We start from the raw sequence: 18,017 nt of genomic DNA on the forward strand, positions 1-18,017 counted from the left end.
TGTTAAACTCATTGCTTTGGGCATAAATATAGCCAGGCGTCTGATGATTTATTGACACGCGCTCCCTTTCCTCCTTCTTCCTGACTAACAAGCCTGTGGACAAATGAATTGTCGAACTGAAGGAATTCTGCCTTGATTTACACTGAGTTCCTATTGCCTGTGGGAAATAGCAGAAGAAGGGGCTGAGAGTGTGTGAGGAGGAGAGTGCGCTAAACTCGGAGTGAGAGTGATAGACGGTAAAGGATACACTGTAGATGTTTTATTCACCAAAAGCCAAAAGTACAAAAGTTCTTAATCAAACTTTATTCTTTAAACAGTCTTAATGGAGAAGTACGCCAACCTCATTTTCACTTGATGTGATGATGAACATGAAAACAGTTGAATAACGTCTTCTCAGTGAGAACTTTGTCAGGTCTGAGAAAATGACCATGATGATGTCAACAGTTTCTTGCTACTTCACATTTGTTAGACAAGGCTTATACAACAAACTATTGGAGTTGAAAAGAATTTAAAATGCAGTGAGGTGTCCAAGGAAAAAAAATGCTGTTGGTCGTATTATGGGAAACGTGATGATACACGATCACAATTTTTTCTTTCACTTTTGACCGTTGTGCAAATAAAGATTCTGTGTGAAATCACAATTCTCAAGTCTTCAGTTGTGTCTTCATTTAAAGTCTACCAGAATACATTCTTTGAAGTTGCACTAATCAACGTTTTTATTATTATTATTATATTATATTATACTGTATTTATCCCAAGCTGGAAAATGACTTCTCTGCATTTAATCCAGCACTGATTGAAACACACACACATGCAACATGCAGTGAAACACACAGGAGCAGTGGGCTGCCATTTCAGGCACCCGGGGAACATATTGTGGGGGTTAAGTGCCTTGCTCAAGGGCACATCAGCCAGCTAGTGGGGGGGTCTTTATTAATCACTCTACCACAGACAGTCACAAGCCGCTTCTCAAACCTCATTTATATTCGCAAAGGATTAATGTGCAGTGTGAAAGGTGTTACTCAACAGTGCCAAACTCAAATCTGCAGTTCCCTTGAGCCACATGATGATTTTTAGCCTGTTTTAGCTAATTCTTTTGGTTTTGTGGCAAACAAACTGCAGTCTAATTGATACTGATCTCTGTCCTGTGTTCAACTTTCTCGCTGGGTTAAGCAACTTTTCAGACCATCAGGATAAAGGCAAGGGATACATTATTAAATACTGTAAATCATCCTCATACATGCTTCTCCTCTTGGCTGTGTGCAGCACACTTGAATTAACAAATAGTGTGTATACACAGTGGTTCATACATCTTTTAATAAAATATTTCACAAAACTCATTACACACAGGCCAACCTCCACTTATTTGTCCCATTAATGATCCATTCAAATATGAAAACAGAAAATGTTCCTAACTCCTATGTTTACAGTGGTCTATCTACCCATCTGTAAAGAAATTCATTTCGATGAAAACCAGAGGCATGGAAACGTTCATGTTTTCCTAACTCTATGTGATCCCTCTCGGCTTATGCAAACCCATATAGTAGAGCCTAGAAGGGACCACAGTTGCGTGAAGGCAATGGCGCCTCCATATCCAGGTCTGTGTTAACACATCCATGGGTCAGGGCAGATGGATAGAGTAACAGAGTGTTCATTAACGAGTGAAGCCATGACGCTAGAAGTGTATAGCCCTACTTAATGTTTCTTAATGTTAACTTGACATTTTATTTAGATGTTATCTGCCAGACTGCAAAGCCAAATCCTTCTTTCCATGCCTTTGTGGCTTTTAGCAGCAAACTGTAGATACCATAGCTGCCAGAATTCCCTGGATCCCAAGTGGCCAAAAGATCAATAAATGCAGCTTAAAAATATAAAGTTTTAGACAATTCATAAGCACAGGCAAAGTTACCCTAAAACATGTGAGGCTTTCTACTTGTGATTTTGCTGTCATGTGTTAAAAGTAAGAGACCAATCTGAGCATAACGCAGAGACCAATATTTGATAATTTTTCTCGAAGTAAAAAAGAACTTGTCCAAGTAAATCATAAATCCATCGTCATCTCAAACCTACATGAAGGTTAAGGGCTGCAGTCAGGATGGAAAGTCCCTCTTCTATTCATGTTTACATTGCAATTGTGAGGTGAGATCATGTTTGGGAAAATTCCTCTGTGGGAAACAAAGGGAGGTCTGTGAGAGAAGAGACTAATCTTAAGCAAATACTCGGGAACTTCACTTAAAAGCCCTTTTCAAGAACTTCCTTCAGTTTCTTCCTCCCCAGTAAAGCTGTTGTGAAGGTCTTGAACTCAGCAGCTGGCCGCAGACAACATCGACTAAATGAGCACGAGAAGAAGACGAAGAGAAAATTATTGTCGACTGTTATTTGCCACAACGTTGCACTTCACCAATTGAAGACAATAATTGGACATCACATAAGCTGTCAGCGCCATGTGCTCACATGTAATTTCTTTGTCTCTCTTACTGCTCCCTCCCTCTCTCTGTTTTCGTCCTCCTCATCCTCCCTTCCTCCCGGTGTCAGTCCCCACCTCGGGTGGGAGGGTGGCACGTAAGCGCTGATTTGCTCTGACAATGAGCTACTTGCGCTAATTTACTCATTTATTCTAATATGATTGACATTTCATTTCAGCACACTCCCCTCCTCTGCCACTGATAGGGCTGGCCTAGGCAGCCAGTAATCACTGACAGGCCCATTAAAGGGAGATTGCATGCAATTATCTCACTAATTTAGAGGGTTCTTTTAATTTGGCAGCATAAAATTGTCAATCTTGAAAGTGTAATCGGCCTCATTCCCATTTTAGGCCAGGGCTAAAAATAAATAAGAATGGAGTGTGTTTCCCTGTGCTGTAGCCTAATGACAAAATAGATGCAAAGGATACAGACCCTCATCTGTTGTCAGTCCATGCAGACAGGCATCAGGATCATACACAGGCTGCAGGAAATTAATATTGTTTTTGCTGTCACATCACTTTCATTGCTATGAAGCCCTCTAGATAAACGGCCTAATTTATTTCAGCTTGCTTTGTATACTTACCATCATCGACGTCCGCGTGCAGCAAATGACCACATGGACCAAATATGATAAAAAGAAATGGAGATACTGCAGAAGAGAGTATTCATTGTTTAAAATATATGTGGATCCCCAAAGCGGCATCAAATCTTCATAAAACTTTGGCTGCGTGTTCCATATTGTTCAAGATGCTAACAATGAAACAAATCCTGCCATTTAAGAGAACTCCAGAACTGCGTGGACAGAGAGTAGATCCTAGATAGCTGCAGTATAGAGACAGAGCTCATGCAGCACTCACCTCACCTGTGTGACTGTATCATGGATCATGATCAATGTGTATATTTCAAAACAGAACAGTTCAGGCCTAAAATATTTCATAGGATGTTTGTTTGTTTGTTTTTGCATTCCTCGGGGAGAAAACAAGAATTAAGCCGCATTCGCTCTCCGTGCGTGTATGCTGTAGAAGTAAGATTTCTCTTAATTGGAACTAAAGCGCCTACAGCCTAACCATGAAAAACAGCCACAAACAAAGAAAACATTCAGAATGAAAAATATGAATTATGAAATAAGTGGAAATGTATTTCAAAATGTCAATAAATTACATTCAGAGAGCACAGTGTTTACAGCATATGGGGATTCCTATACAAAAGTGTGTTATGTTCACATTAACAGGGAATATGAATGTCCACGGTGCCTCGGTGTGTAGGTGTGTGTGTGTGTAGCTGTGTAGTGATTATTCATCTCATCAGGACATTCAGTTTGCACATGCTGATAACACATGACATTTACATCTCACTGCTGTCCCTGTGCATTTCTCAACCCCGCTTTAGAGAATTGTACAGCAGCAGTTCATCTTATCCAACATTCCCACAGACTGTCATTTCTCCCACTCTCTGACTGTTCTCAGGATTTCCAGATGAGGAGGTGATTGGTCATTTCCCCGTAAGTGCGAGGGCCTCCGAACGCAACCCCATTCAAAAGCCATCAAGCGGGCCCCGGAGAAACACTGGAGTGGATGGGAAATGCTGCGAGAAGTGGACTCTACATGAATGAGAGAGCAAACCCTTGGCATTCAGTGCCTGAAAATGGCTTTTCACGCCACACTCTCAGAGAAGCCAATTGGGCTGCGATGCGTGGCACGTCTCCTCTCTCCCTCACTACGGGCGATTCAATTACCTCCCATGCAAATTGGGCCGGGGCTTTCATTTCTAGGAGGCAACCCTGGTAACTCATAAGGCATCTCATTGGTAATCCCAGCAATTAGGGAGCTAATGCATCTGTTTGTCATGGTTTGGAAAGAGTGAAAGACACTGGCACAAATGAAAGTGTCCAATTCAAAGAGCGGGAAAGCGGTTTAACATGAATGCAAACTCGCTTATATAAATTCCATAAAGTTTGATGAGATGTGGTCCAAAATGTTTTGTTTTTTTGTTTTTTTTTTTTGAAGAAAATCTTGGAGGCAACGAGGGATACTTTGCTAGAACTGAAATTACATTCAGACCAGGGAAATTTATACATTTTCAAGCTTTAACACTAAGAATGAACGATTATACAACAATCTAATGTGTTTGCTATTCTCATGAATCTATTGTTCTGTTGGTGTTCAGCCAAGATTTTATTGTTTATCTAACCGCTCATGAATAAAACATCCCACAGCCATTTTTACTGCATGCTGTTGCATTATATCAATCATTCACAAAGCCTGTGCCTGTAATTTGATTCTCAGTGTAATATTCATGGCAACAATAGCAGGCGTAGAAAAGTGAAACTGTGGAGACACGTGCATTTTTGTCGCCTCTTTATATGATTTGTGGCTTATTTATCATCAATCTTGGGCATGCTGTTGGAAAAAAAAAACGTTGTACATTGTTTGGGATTCACATTTGGAGAAGATTAAATTATTATATCCAACATAATGCAGTGATTTGGGAGGCTGGTGCAGGAGAAAACATACTGGTTACTGTTGTGGCCACCAGAGGGTGACCATGCATTATTTAAATGGTGGCCAATGTGTATGGGAAAACAAAAACTCAATAGGTAGACCAATTGCAAATGAGCATAATGTCACAGCAGGTAGCAGCTATCAAACCAAACATCTAATTCAAAACTCCCTTTAGATTTTGACACATTTTCTCCGCTTTCTGCACACACCTCAGAGAGCTGTACCTGCTCCGAGTGGACTTTTCCTATCAAAACCCTTCATTTGTGCAGATGTTTCCTTCTCCTTTCTTCCTCTGTAATAAACACCAGGGGGCCATTTAGCCACAGATCACGGTGAGGATCAATGAAAATGTCACCAAACGTCGAAAGAGTGTCGGCAGCTGTGTCTCTTAAAAGCGGCGGAGGAGTGACAGGAGAGTTAGGAGAGACCGTGTTCTCATTTATAAGGGCCTGGTGATCGATATTAATCAGCTAGTTTATCCGAATGGATTCATCTGTCTTGGGTTGGTGCCATTAGTCGTCACCACTGGAGCTTTGCAGTTTTTCCTTTTGGGTTTTTGAACATCCAAACCAGGTCCACATCCATAGTATTTCAATTTGATGTGATATCATATCATCATAGTCGTATAAAAATCGTGACATCTTGAATTCAAGTATTTCAATCAAAGCCTAAATGAAGAAAGAGAGTATATGAAACTAACTTTAAAACTAATCAGAATTCCTTTATTTAATTAAAATTAATTAATCATGGCCCCATGTGATGTTTAATTAAATTTAATTAAACAGCTTAAAGTACATTTTGAATCTGTTAATAATGTCTTTGTTTGATAGTCAGTGGTCCTTGGTTTAAGACTATATTGTACTTCTTTAAATTGATTAATTCTAAGGTCAAAAATAAGCTTTTAGACTCAGCGTTAAAGCCCGTGGAAACATGGTATTTCTCTCAGTAATAACCTCAATAATCATGGCTAAATAAGAGACAGTCAGGGTTAAAGTTGTGATTGAAAAAAACATTAAAACGTATGGTCTGCTTCTTTAGTTTGAGACCAGCTGGAGACGTCTTTTGCATGTCATCTCCCATCTGCCTAATTTACTGTTACAGTCTGTAAAAGTCAAAAATGCTCCAGAAATGCAAAACTACCCAGTTTGTCACCTGTTGACAGATGACCAAACTAATAGCTATAACAGGAAAAGTGACTGCTTGTACTATGAAAAATACAACAGCTTTTTTTTATGCTTTTTTATGCTTCTGAAAGAGCAACAGCTGTTATTTAGATAGATTCTTTATTGATCTTATATGGTACATACAAAACACCCTTACATACTTAATGAGCCACCACCAGAATTAATACGGACAGCTGTGATTACAATATGCAAAAGGACGAAGGTGAACTGTAAGGTGAATAGCAGTGCAGGTGTTAAATCCATTTTCTGCTGATTGGCTAATTGATCACTACTAATATTTTCAGACTATTTAAAATATAAGAATATCATATTTATTTTTACATGCCATATTTACAATATATTTAGATATTTAGACGTCATCGGCTATGTTGGCCTTTACTGCGGCAAGCAAAAAGCAAACAAAGTCAACTAAAACAGAACACAAAAATATATCAATAATAGCAATAATAGACAGATGAAGGTGTTAAAAACATCTAGAGATTCTGTCAATGTGATATATTCAGCTGCAAGATAGATGGAAGAAACAAATTACATCTGAATTGCTTATAAATGCTATTATTATAACTGTGTAACTGTGCTTATAACTATAAGCTTTCTGTTATAGGAATGCCTGTGTGTGTGTGTGTGTGTCTCCCACAGTGGCTCAGTTGACAACTGTCCTTGGTCAACTGGTAAAAACTATTACAGTGTAATATATCATCCGGGAGGCTGCTACCTTTACTGTCACCTGGGATAAAACAATCTCCAAAGCAAATAAACAGGAGGCCTGCTGTGGTGATGGGAGCAGCGACTGGACCCACAGTGCACTCCCAGCCTCCTTGGCTCCCCCAGCAACAAAAGAGCAGACGGTGATTCCGACCTGGCTCTTTTGTCAGGGTCCACATGGGGCCATGATTAAAACAGCTCAGCTCACCGAGGGGGGTCCCTCCCCTTCCCTTGACAGCAGCTCTACCTGCAGCTTCTCATGGAGGGCCTCAGGAAACTGGAGAGACAGGAGTATTTGTGCCTGAATTTTGCTCTTATCGGAATGGAGGAACATCTCCGCGTTGATGATAATTCAGAATTCATGTAAACTCACCTATCATTTAAAATGGCCAAGCTTTGAAGGACTGGCCCATGCTGTGGAGGGATCTGTGGGATCCGGGTATCCTACCAAGCGTATGCGTGAAACAACATGTTGGACTTTGTTTGCATGTATCCACGCTGCTGCTGATAGGATTAGTGACGCACTGAGGCTGCTGATCGTTCTCTCCGCATAGATTCATTCTGTTGTCGCTGCATTCCCCTCTTGTCACCTTCAAAGTTCAAAGTGAGTCAAAGAAGGCCTGTGATGGACAAACGCGTGAAAGTGTGAGAGAGTGTGTGTATCCTCTCCGGCCCAGTTTCTCAAGTGTTGATTCCAGCCATTCTTGTCGTAGGCTTTGCGTGTCTCATCAAAAAATATTTCATTAATTCATTGTCATTCATTTATCAGTGAGAGTCAGCATACACAACTGCTGAAAATGTTTGTTCAATTCAGCATATTCATTTTATTTTGTGTGTCTATTTACTAGCTGAACTATTTACAGAATGATCCAGTTCCCCCACAGGAACCATCAGTGTTTCCTCATATTCTGCCAGAGACACACAAATACTAATGCACAATAGGAGGGTGTTAAATTCTTAAAATCCCAAATTATTTGCAGGAATTAGCTCCCATAAATTTATTTCATTCATATATTTACTTTGCAGGCAGAACTGCACAGAGAAAAACACCTGTTTTTAATTGTCACTGTGCTAGGAAAGTTTTCTGTTCTTCACATCACATGACCTTTTTAAATCAGAATCAGAATTCCTTTATTTATCTCTGAGGGGAAATTCTTTTGCTGAACAATACATTACAGACGTACACAAACCTGAAAACACCACTTTTTTTTTTATCTCAGCTGATGAAAAGTTATTGTGTGGAGATTCAAATATAGAAAATAAGGTTATTTCCATCTGCATATATAATGTATACAATGTATTCAACAGCAATATGTAATACTTGTAAAAATGGCTCATGAAAACACGCAAAATTGAGAATTAAATAGAAATACATGAGCAGTTGTACGGCAATAATGTGTACCTCAGCAGGATAAAAGTGCGCTAAAATCGCAGCTGTAAGTCATAGAAAGAACACAATGAATGTGTAAAATGAAGAACAGTAAAACTATAGTCAACATGAAAAAGTTAAAAATAAAACAAAAATAAATATAGTCTGTGCAAAGAATGAGAAATTGATCAGTAATAAGATTATCAATGAAGTAAGTTGCTGAACTTGGCATTTTGTTGTCTTGTAGTGGCTTTCTAACCCTGGGAGACGGAGATTCTCTGCTCTGATGGACATGTCCTCCATCAGAGGTCAGGTCAGAGAGTCTCAGGGCCTCCAGTAAAAACACTGCTCTGATGCTTTGGACCTTTTGCGTCCTTTTAGAAGGTAGTGGGATGCTGAAAATATTTTTCTGCACAAGAATGAGTCATTTACAAGCTTTTCTTCTTTAAATTCAAACATGTACTTAAAACAGTTGTAAACTGTGCGTCCAAAGATAAGAGTTTTGAAAGAATCCCTGCGTGTAGATTATAAAGTGTATCTTTTTTTTTTTAAATCCAGTTTGCATGGACATCTCAGAGAAGGACAGATAGGTACAGTGGGATTGAGCAAAGGGAGGGGGGGGGGTTAAAAAAAAAGAGGAGACACTCCAAGATGAAGGGGCAGCAGAAGAAAAGGGGCAATTACTCTTCCTTTCTTATGGAAATGGTAATGAAGTGGGACATGGGGCTTGGGACAATAGAGGGCCACAGGCAGGTTGAGCGTCACCATGTAAACTGCTTCCTGTTAGGGAGCCATTTAGCCCTCACTTTTACTGACTAACAAGCCATCTCCAGGCCAACTACAAAGAGGCTTCCCCATCAAAGCTGGAGGCTGCTGCTGTCTGCGGAGTCCAGATAGGCTTTTCCCAGGCCAGCTCACATCTAACGGCGCAGCACAGGCCTTTAGGGTGCTGCTTTAAAATTTGTGTGTGTGTGTGTTTTGCGCGTGAGCGTCTTTATCCACGTGCAGGGATGAGAGATGACGTCTGTCGGCGTTTCGCATCACTAGACTGAAGCAGAAACGAGCTTGTGCAAGTAATCTCAAGAGTTTCACCAGCAACCCAGTTTCCAATTCAAAATTTACACCAGGGATGCAGCTGCTTTGCTGACATGAGTACGGGACAGTACGATGAATGCAGATGAAGTACTGTGGTACTGATTTTTGCGTCATATAATAATCACTGACTGCTCAGGGAAACATTCTAGTAAATAACTTTGTTTTAAAGGCGTTTACGTCTGTACATTCACACAGCTCATAGAAGGTATTTATAAGATATTACTGTTCATTATAAGATGAAAACAAGAAATAAAATGAAAGGACGATGCTCTACATGCTCAGTGTATTATCAATTAGTGTTTCTATTTAACCAGGTAGTTTAACAATAAAAAATATTTATTATTCAGAGTCCGGAAAAGAAAACCCTGCGCGGGTGCCTTTCACATTTGAGAAATGAACAGGGAAATGCTATATCACACACAAGATGTTTAGAAGTATGGAGAAATACGGGAAGGATGGAGAATTCAAAAAAAGAAATGCTGAATTCAAAAGCCCACATTTTCTCTCCAGAGAAATAACAAAAACTTTACAAGTGAATGGGACGATGAAAACACGATGAAGATGATGCTTAAAGGACCACGTGAGTGTGATGTCATGTATTTCTCGATAAACGTCGTCTACTCTGCCATGTGACTCATTAAATGGAGAGTCTGCACTGCATGACTTCACAACAATAATGTAACTCAGAGAACACTAATGCAGGCTTGATATTCACTGTGACTGATTACACACCAACGTCATGAGGGCTAACTCACGTTCATATTGTGCAATAATGACCACCAACGGATGGCCTGAATGGTTAAAAAAAAAAAGTGCATCTAAAATTACACAATCAATTTAGTGTGGGTTGGAAAATAAATCATTAAGCTGTGATTTAAGGTACAGGTGATTTGTCGTAAATGGACTGAAACGTATTTACTCTGACTTCTGTATCCTCAGCAGAAGAGAACTGTGCATGTGACTGTTTTCTTTTTATGAGATTTGTTAACAACAAGAAAATTACAGAATATGAGCAGATTTTTAAAGTGGAAAGAGACAACCTTTTTGCATAAACTTATCATTTTGAAGTCAACTTTTATTGCACAGTGTAATAGTCATAGAAAAATGACACCATTTGTGTTTATATTAGTTCCCCGTACGCCTCATCATGATAATCTGTCTGTCACCAGGCAGGATTTTTCCCCAATGAATTAAGGCTAGATTTACGGCACAAAGGCATAAGTCTGCCATGGTACAACCCAAAGAGGAACAGCATTTGTTTTCCCTGGTAGCTATCCACAGGTAATGGTGGAACAACCAGAGTGTCTGTGGAAAAAGAAGCATGTTGACAGACGGGACAAAGAAGGCAAAGAGGGCAAGTGATAGAAACTGAGGTGCAACAAGAGTGAATGAATGTGCATCCACTCCATGGGTGGACCTCAGGTGTTCTATCCAAGCCTGTTACCCCACTGACCTGAATGTCCCCTTAACAATGGGACTCTTATTGCAGTACTGAGATAAGAGTTTCTAGATGAACTTGAGACAGTCATGGTTGTTTCTTACTGTGGAGAGTGGCTGAGCACACCAGGGGCTGCAAGGAGGCCAGAAACTAAAGAAACAAACCTATATTGGGATGTTAAAGAAATGTTGACAAGATTAACTTAATATTCCTTAAAAAAAATCAGGCTACACGACTTGAAACCAACCAAAGGCTTTAGCGATAATCAGCCATTGCCTTTAGTGAGCCAGCCTTTAATGTTATTATTACATATAATGTTACTGACTTTTGCACCATTTATTTTGCACGCTGATGCTCCAGACAAAATGAAATATTTCTCCACAGAGGGACTAGATCCTGTCCCCTCTCAGACCACACTGGACAGAAGGGGGCAGTGTGCTGGTCTCAGAGGGGGGATGCAGGGCAGATGAGGAGGAGGGCTGCCATCTATTGTCTTTTAATGAGATCCTTTGATGTGGCCCCACTGTTTGCTGTTTGTACACCTGGGTCACTGCGCCTGCATTCAGATTGGCTGTCTGCTGGTAGAGGGGGGAAACACGGCATATTCCAGGTAACACTTTTCAGTCAGCTGCTGCTGCAGCCTGGCGTGGGAAGGCAGTAAAAGCAGCCCAGCCCCTTTGTTTACCCCCCTGCAGTTTACGGTGCGGCCCTCCTTCCTATAGTCCTGCCTGGACTCCAGACTCTGCAGGCAGACGCTGGGTGCCTCTTTGGGGCCCCTGGACACCCGTAGAGGTACGGCTGCCTTCCAGGGCTCACAGGCAACGATGCTTCCTTCCGGTAGAGCAGGAAATGAGTGTTACCATACAGGGGCCTCAGTGCGGACACAGATACAGGAGGAAGAGGGGTTCTGTGGGAAAAGGCAGGTTTCAGCCGCGTCAGATTTACGGCCGCAGCACCTGAATTGAATTTCATTTCTGCTGCTCAGAAAATTGAAGTGACATTTAATGTACTGAAAGGGATGAGAGTGATGAAAATGTACCAGTTAGTCTGAATAATAAACAGATCTGACTTTTTTTTCTAACAAAAAATGAAAACAGTTGACCATTCTTACTGGTAATCAGAATCAGAATCAGCATACTTTGCTGGTCCCTGGGGGAAATTGGGTAAGTAAGTGATGGCAGTAGTCTCAGAGACAGATGTCTCAACAAACCTCAGCAAAAACAAAATAACTAAATAAATAAAAATCTACACGTAAGAAAGAAAAAAGTGTTTGTGGTTTGGGTGAACTGGGCTTCTAAAGAGCTCTCAGTGTGGGAGTCTGCTGATGCTCTAAATGTTGTTCCAGGCTCTCTTTTCCATTCTGATAAAAATGAAACAATTGGATATGTAGATTTAACTTTATAAAAGTATTCTTAAATTAATCAAGTGGTCTCACTGTGTTCACAAGTCTGAACACACATTCCATATACAGAATTTCACAGCAACTTCCATCGAAAATGTAAAAGAATTTATCATTAAAGTCCACCTCAGCTTCTTCTTGTTAATTTACTTGACGACTGAGCTTCACTGTGCAGAGATTGTCTTCACATTCAGTTGCCTAAGGATGAATGTTTCCCAGTGCTCACCTCAAAGCTCGGTTTAACAGGTGGACGTAAGTGCAGGAGTTTGAGTGACATCACAACTAGTCTGGAAGCCAATCACGGTCCAATCAAGTGCAGCTTAATGTGGAAACCCGAAACGTTTAAGTGCACGTTCACTGATAATGGACTCGTATATTCGATATAAACACACAAAATGTCCAAACGGTGCGTGTGTTCGGCCAAGAGATCTGCCAAAATATCAGCCAAGAACACTGGAGAGACTTTTTAGATTTATGGTCAGTGGAAAGAGACGCCGCCACGCTGCCACTGCTTAACCCTAGAACACTAACGTCGGGTGATTTTCACCCACACAATTTTGAAGTGATCGAATTTTACAACCAAATGAAGGGATGTGTTGATACTTTCGACCAAATGTGTGCTCAGTACAGCTGTGAAAGAAAAACCAAGAGGTGGCCACTGTGTGTCCTATATGGCATGATGAACGCTGGTGTGATAAACTGTATTTTATCCAAGATATTATATCGGGTAAAATATACCCAACGTTAGTGATGGTGTTACTAATTTTAACGTTAGTGTTCTAGGGTTAAGTTAAAAAGTCCAATTCCAATTACTTTTTCTTTGTTTCTCTTCATTTAAATTTGTTTTTCTTGTTTTTTTCTCCTTAAAAAATAAATAAGTACACACACACATAAAGAGGACAATCTAGTAGCATCTGCTTTAAATGTCCTAACTTTTTTTAGAGGTTAATTCCTTTTTCACTGACATTTCCAGGTTGCCTGCCAAAGGTGGAAGAAGTAATCAGATCTTGTACTGAAGTAAAAGTAGTACACTTTATGTACGAAGTATAAACATTCTGCTACAAGTAAAGGTCATACATTTATATTTTTTACTTAATTTAAAGTACAAAAGTGTTAGCGTCACATACCAAATGTCAAGGTACTTAACAAGCCAAAGAGCATATTTCAGAATAATGTGTATTGTATCACTGGATTATATTTACTGCCAGCACTTTAATGGTGAAGAATTACTTTATATGGTTTATCTCCTGAGTAGCTTGTGAATTTCCCATTAGGGATCAATAAAGTTTTATATTCATCTCTAATATTACATCACAGTTTATATGTTGATGACATTTTATATTATTACATGAATTCATGTTGTGAAGTAAGAAGGACAGTATTTGCCCTCTGAATTGCAGTGGAGTAGAAGTATAAAGTAGCCGAAATTGGAAGCACTCAGGTAAAGTACAAGTACAGTCGAGCTTTCTGTCACTGCTGCCCACTTTATTATTAGTATATTCTGTTAAAAGTGAGTAAGGAAGATGCCGATAGCTCATTGGTCATGTGGTGGAAGGTGACAGCGTGTTGTGTGAACATCTCATTTTAATTGTGCATTTATAGAGAAAGGAAGTGCCGCCAGAGGAAGAAGCTGATGAGGTCTGAAGTCACACGTCCTCTGACTCAGGGTAAATAATGTTCCTGCCTGCACCTATCATTAATCCTCTGTCTTTAACACTTACGTTTTGTCAGTAGAAACTGGTCCTGCTCCTTTTGATCTCCCCCCCCCCCCCCCCCCCCACACCTCCAACCCCTGCCCATTTAACCCTCCCACTGAAAAAAACTCACCCACCCAAGTCAGAGCAGAGGAAGAAGGAGAGCGTCCTGCAGCAGGGTATAGAAAATGTTCCCGGGCAGACACCGGGGCTCGGTTATGATGATCCACCCGAGAGCCATGATTAATATCTGCTAATATTTGCTAATGTCTTTCACAGCTTCCCAGCAGTCGATCCCTCTTCACGTCAGGAGGAGATAGGTTGAAGTGTGATCTCACTCCACAGGGTCTTCTGTCAGTGTGTGTGTGTGTCTGTGGTGGGTGTGTGGATGCATGTGCACACAGTTGGGGGCTGCTGCAGGGAGATTTAACTGTGTTTTCTCACACACTGGTGTCTGCTGACCTCAGCTGCTCATATTTACATCAGACAACACCGATCACGGTGGAAACAAAAAAAAAAGAAAAGAAAAAAAAAGGAAACAGGCGAAAACAACCCTGCGAGGAAGAAAATGTGTGAAGAATACAACTTCACAACTTCAATTTCAATAAAACACTGTCTAAAAACAGTCAATGTCCATATATGTTCATTTGCTGCAGATTCTAATCTATATGAATGAAAACATATAAGCCATGCTGATCTGTCCAGACATAAAAGCAGGAAGGACAAATAGCACACATGTACAGTTAAATACGCTGGTGTCACTACTGACCATCAAGCTGTCGTTGTAAAGATCGCTTGTTAAATGGAGATCAGTGCAGGTCAGCTCCTGCAGCGCTTGTGTCTGTGGTTCTCATGTCAGCGTATTCTTTTCTTCCAACTTGTCTCTGGGTTTATTTTGTTTTTTTGTTTTGTCGTTATATGCACACAAATGCAGACAATACACAAAATTAAACGCTCAGATTCATACAGCATGGAGCGAGGACCCGCAGTATGCCGCACATGTACTCCAACAGATGCATACTGTAAATAGAGTGAATTATCAGCTATGTAGTATTTATTTCGAGCATTCTTTGTACAACGCGTGCCATGTGAAGGTACTTTGTAATAATCTCATCTGTATGTACACAGTTAGTCATTTTGTGAAACTCCATCCGGCTCATCGGTGCCTTGTACCACTGATTATTAAGTACATTTACCCAAGCATCATATAAGTACAGTTTTAAAGTGCTTGTACTTTACCTGAGTGATATTTTTATTTCTCAACATGTTGGAGGCAAATATTGTACTTTCTACAGCACTGCGTTTATCTGACTGACTGGTGTGTCGAGCACTTGCTTTAAAGGTTAAGATTTTTCATGCACAACCACGCTGAGACATTAATTTCTGCGACAATTTCCTTCTTCGTTTTCCACTTGAAATTTTAATTAGCTTCATAATGCTCAGCTGATTTATTAAATACGATAATCAGGCCAGTGTTTTCTTTGCCTCGTACCTGGAGGTGTTGGTCGTACAGCGGGGATGTACAGGCAGAAAGAGTTCTATCATCATTCTGCCCTGAATGTTTTAAGCTGGCACTACAGTTGTGGTCATGAAGACATTGTTGACAGTCTCCTGCATGAAAGCTGGATTTTGATTTTTCGCTCTATGAAACGGGACATCTCACTGCCTCCTAACAGACTGTCCTTCTTGCTCAGAGGCGGTTGGGTCAATCCCTGTAGTGTCAAAGCTGAGCCTCCTATCATTAGCATGCCAAAGGTCCCGAGGTCTACTGTAGGGCACCTAGATGAGGGTGGTGGGGGTTTGGGGGGAAGGGGGACAATTACTGTCCCCACTAACTCTTTTTATCCCTTTCAAAGGGAAGGGTGATTAGAAGAGGAAAGTTTAGATTTCCTGAACTTGAAGTGGAAACGCAAAAGTGACAGACGAAGCTCGGGGCTCAATCCACATCAGGGTTTGGTGTGTGTGTGTGTGTGTGTGTGTGTGTGTGTGTGTGTGTATGGGTTGTCAACCCGTGGTGGTGGCTGGAGGATTCTTTCACTTGCTCTTCTTGCTGTTCTCAAAATAACAGAAATACAGTTTGGTGACTTGGTGACTGAATACCTGTGGGTCAAATCTCAGGAAACACTCTGCGTATACATACTCGTACATTTACTACAGTTTATACTGCACTTATGCTTTAAGTGAACATTTCCAGTTTAGTAGAAACCTGTAAATATTGTACTTGAACTGCACTGTCTGACTTCTATATTACTTCACACATCAAGTCATAATTAAATTGATCAAACAGCCCAAGAGTAAGTAGTGGCTCCACCTTTATGCATCAGTAAGAATATTTCAGTTGTACATGTAGTAACATTAAATGTGCAGGAGCCATTCTGGATAAAGAGTAGTGTTACTTTTATTTCTAACATTTATGTACCTGGATTTTTACTTGTGAAAGAATTGTTTTTAATCTGTGGTATTACAACCTTTAATTAAAGTGAGAAAATGCAACGCAGTGTGCCTCTTGAGAAAAGTTTAATTTGTACACATCAAAATGCAGCCTCATTTCATTTGTTGGTCTGGTGTGAGCTCTATCTTTAAGTGGCTAAAAGAAAAAAATACAAGAAAACTAAACTTCATGGTGTCCGGTCACATGTTGCTGGGGGGTATAAAGGACAAGAATGGGTGTTATGAAGCAGGTAACGCAAAAATATGCCACAACATGAAAAGATTACATGAAAAGTCCAGTAAGAACCATATGAGATGTATTTCACATTTCCTGTTTATCACATTTTGCATATCCAATAATATCAGATCCATTATGGGATCTTATTTTTGGTCCTTATCAGGAACTTCATTTACTTTTTATTGTTTTGTCCAGTAACCAACTTATGTCATAATTCATGAAAAAAAAGGACTTTGTGAGTGTGTTTTTGTACGTTTGTGTGTGTGTGTGTTTTTTCTTCCCAGGGCTGACTCATCTGCCTTCCTTGTGTTTACTTATTTAGGCCAGCGAAGTCCTCTGGAAAATATGCATCATTATAACTGCCCCTTTGTGAAGCACCAGACCTCTGCAATATTTCTCACCTAGGTGAGTGTGTGCCGATGCCAGAGCAGGGCCTGCATCGGTTAACCCTTGGCTCGCCGGCGTGGCAGCAGCAGTGTTCGTGAGAGGAGAAAAGCTGTGGGAAATCTCTTGCGGCTTTTCAAGCAAACTTTGTATTTCAGAGCAGACATTCGCTCACCGTTTGGGATCCTTCACCTCAGCTTGGACTCTGCAAACTGTCAGTCAGACTGTGAGGATGTTTTGTGCCTTCATAATTCTCGACGGGCATCACCTGATAACCGCAACACACAGCTGAAGTGCAGCCAAGAGAGTGCTGTGTTGTTGCAGCTACAGACAACTCATCTCTGACTGATCTCTGAAATGAATCCTAATTTGGGGTTATGAGGGTTATGCTTCCCGTGAGTGTTCAGGTTTAGCAGAGCCTACAGGCCTGGTCAGCGGGGGTTAGGTCCTGTATGCAGCAGCGTTTTTAACACTCTCTGTCTCTTTCTCTCAGCCTCTAAAATTAAAAACAACACACGGGAGGGGTGGGGGGAGGAAGAGGCCGCTGAATGATACGAGATGGAAAGGTGTGAGAGACCCCCTTTACATTTATGGCCTCTGTAGAACTGGAGGAAGTGGTGTAGTAAAGTGGAGTCGCGCTCCAAAGCCCTCACTCAATTCCAAGTACATCACAGACAGTGGAATCAGAGGCGACGGGAACAAAACAAGAAGGCTCAGATCTGAGATCAGTGGGTACAATGTAAGGACTGTAATGAATACTATGGTCAGGTGACGTCTGGGTCCAGGAGCTCAGTATTAATACACTGTGGCCTGTATTCACATGTTGCCCTTCAACAACAGCAACACTGCTGTGTAAAAATACTGCAGTGCAACATATTGCCTGTGAGAACTGTGCATCTCAAAATTTTGAGTAATTCAGAGTTTTCCAGATAAACTGAAGGGTTTCTTCATGGCAGGAGAAAATGATCCTATTTCCTAAACCCCACTGGATCTGAGAGATCTGAAAGATGCACTGTGACAAAGCTGAAAGCAGCTGAAACAGTCTAATACAGTTACATTTGTAAGTTATATAATATTGAGTTATATTGCTTTATATATTATATTCTTGAATGAGC

The sequence above is a fragment of the Scatophagus argus genome, chromosome 17, assembly GCF_020382885.2.
Source record: "Scatophagus argus isolate fScaArg1 chromosome 17, fScaArg1.pri, whole genome shotgun sequence".
NCBI classification, from domain to species: Eukaryota; Metazoa; Chordata; class Actinopteri; family Scatophagidae; genus Scatophagus; species Scatophagus argus.